We start from the raw sequence: 3498 nt of genomic DNA on the forward strand, positions 1-3498 counted from the left end.
AACTAACTAACTTACTATCTAACTAACTTACTAACTAACTAACTAACTAACTGACAAACTAACTACCTAACTAATTAACTAACTAACTAACTGACTGACTGACTAACTAACTAACTAACTTACTAACTAACTAACTAACTAACTAACTAACTAACTATCTAACTATCTAACTTACTAACTTACTAACTTACTAACTTACTAACTTACTAACTTACTAACTTACTAACTAACTAACTAACTAACTAATTAACTAACTTACTATTTAACTGAGTAACTAACTAACTAATGTACTTACAAAAAAGGAGTTAAAAAGTACTCACATAGAATACTAACCTGGACTTCTATTCTGGGCTTCTTCTTCGTTAGTTCGCTGTTTTACCCACAACGCCATAAAAAAGCTATATCTTTTTGTGCGTGTGTGAAAACCAGTGGCCAGCGTATAATTTTATAAAATGTGCAAATAGTACGCAAAAACGTATGCCATTATTCAATGACTACTGCTTTGCTTTCAAGTGGACGGTAAGCAGTAGTCATTGCAAAATAAGTACAAGCCATTACCCACATTTTTTTAAAGTACATACATACAAAAATCTTCACTTTGTTTATGTATGACAAATTTCACATACCTTTTACGGTACTTTTTTGTAAGCAACAGTGATTCGTTTTTTACGCATTTTCTTTTCTCCAAATTAGTAAAGCAACAGCTGTCCGTTGTAATCAAACGTATAAAAGTAACTTTGTTTTATGGCACATGCCCACTTGATGAGCTTTTTTGCTACAACAAACAATGTTGGCAATTTGGGTGTCACTAAAAAGCGACATTTTTCTGACAACCAAATCCTTAAACAATGTTTGTACTTGAAGCTTTGTGGAATGTTTCTTTAGTAAAGTTTAAAAAGCTTTTACGAAAAGTTTTACTGGTTCTTACTGCATTAGATACAAATTGTTATCAATAAGTCCGTTAAATGTGCGCTGTAAGCCACAATCTAGCATCTGCCAGTATTCAATTCATAGCCTATTCTATGATATAGTTAATACATTATATATTATAGATTCTTAGATTCCTTATGAAACTATATTTTATCAATAAATGTATATTTATGTAAATATTTATATATATGTAAATATATTCTTTCTATACAGCCTTGAATTATTGTAGAAATAATTTTACTTTTGTTCGAGTTAATTTTTTTATATAATAATAAATAAATAAAAATTAACATAAATTGCAAATAATAATAATACAATAATACAATGACTTTATAAAACTCATGCCTGATAAAAATAAACACTCATAAAGGCAACCATTCATAATTCATTTTATAGATTTCATCCGTTTTATTAAAGGTTCTGCAAGAAATGAAGCGTCACTTTATTGCGTCTTATTTGAATAGAAAAGAAAATACTCGATGCACTTGTTCTGGATTTTAAAAATCGTATTTGTAATGTACTGATGATATTCGTAAAAGTGGTATTACAATTACAAAGAATTTCATAGGATAATATTTGGTCTTACAACTTCTTATTTGTAATAATAGCTTTAATATAAGTGTTTTCCCGAAAAAGTCTATATCTTAGGTTTAGTCTATACTAACTAACTAAAGATTATAGAGTCAAGACTATAATGTATTCTACAGGCAGACCATACATAGCTTGTAGTCTAGAGCGTAGAGTAGTCAATAGTTAAGATTATAGAGTAGCCTATATTTAACATTATAGATTAGAATTAAGTCCATAATATAAAGTTTAGTGTCCGACCGAACGTTCGGGTACGTTTTCGGAGTTCGGTAAAAAGTAAGTTTCGACCAAATCTAAGAAAATAGAAAAATTTAATTTGAATTACCTAGTTTTGACTATAAATTTTTGGTCCCATTTGTAACATTGAAATTTTTTAGGTCGTTATTCTCAAACGATCTGGACTTGTCTGTCAGTCAGACTGTCAGTCTCTTAAAAGAACGATAGGACCTAAACTATTGTTGAAGTTGTCATATAAATCGGCAAATTGAAATTTGAGAATTGTGTTAAGTATTGTAAGTGTGTTATCTCTATGTTATATATATTTTTTATATTTTTAGAAACTGTTATTTTACTAATTCGATAAAATTCATTTTGATTTCGATACATATTTAAAACGAAATTTTGATCACTATGGATCATAATATAATCATGTATAATAATATTATGACAAATACAAAAATATCATAGATGATATTTTAAAATTGTTACAATAACGATAATATGTTTAGACTGCAATCATAATTTTAACCGCAACCATGTTTTTTCTCCGCGTGCTCTTACAGAGAATTATATCATTGTCAATAAATCGTTTAAAAACCAAAAATAAATGTATTAAGATATATGCATTTCACAAAAATGGTTTGTTATTAGAAATTTATCACTCTCTGGAATTCGGAATTAGTTGATAATTGACCCAATTGCTAATTAAAGACCCTCTTAAAAAAGTCTTCAGAAAGTTCATATTTTGGTTTTAAATGTTATAAATTTTAATTTTAAATGTATTTTTAATTTAAGAAAAACATTCGAGTTCACCGAACTTTGAAATTCGGACAAAGTTTGGGTTCGGCTGAACTTTAAACTTTACCGAAGTTCGTTAAAACTATAGACGAATCTATAATCACAACTGTTGAGTTGTCTATAGTTAAGTCTTCACAATAACGTATTCTATAGTCAAGACTATAGCTTGTAGTCAAGAGTGTATAGTATTCTATAGTTAAGATTATAGACAAACCTATATTCAACATTTTAGATTAGAATTAAATCCATACTATAAAGTTATTGAGCAGTTATCGTTATCCACAGTCTGAATCAATCTATAGTATATACAATAGACTCTATTGTGAAGATTATACAGTGGCCTGTACTCCGAATTATTGAGTAGATTATAGTCAATACTATATCTAATAGTCAAAGCTGTAGAGTAGTCTATAGCCAGGATTATAGAGTAGTCTATTGTCAAAAATCTAATGTAGTCCATATTCATGACTACAGAATAATCTATAATCACGACTGTTGATTTGTCTATAGCCAAGACTTTAGAATTGTTAAGATTATAGAGTAATCTTTTTTGAAAAATGTTTAACAAAATCACGAAAATATATCTTTGATTCAATGTTATAATAATGTTTAATTTAAAATCTCAAAACAACAAAAAATATAGTCATTAGAGATAGGAGATAAACATTTTGCGGATGTTTTTCCTTGCGGAAAAAAACAGAGTAATAAACACATGAAAGTATTAAGTGCGGTCGTGTCAAAGTTTTTGATACCCTCTTTCTGCATGAAGAAAAAATATTAATAAAAACACGAGTAAAACATTATTTAAATAAAATAACACAGTGCAACACGAAAAAATAAGCATATACGGATACCACTATATGATAAAAGACCATTAATAAGAAGACCCGTGTCTTCCAGTTTTTCTCAAAGTCATGAACTTTTTAGTTATAGGCCCCCAAAGATTTGTGGCATCGGTGTCAG

Source organism: Lucilia cuprina, chromosome 2 (genome assembly GCF_022045245.1).
Source record: "Lucilia cuprina isolate Lc7/37 chromosome 2, ASM2204524v1, whole genome shotgun sequence".
Taxonomy (NCBI): domain Eukaryota; kingdom Metazoa; phylum Arthropoda; class Insecta; order Diptera; family Calliphoridae; genus Lucilia; species Lucilia cuprina.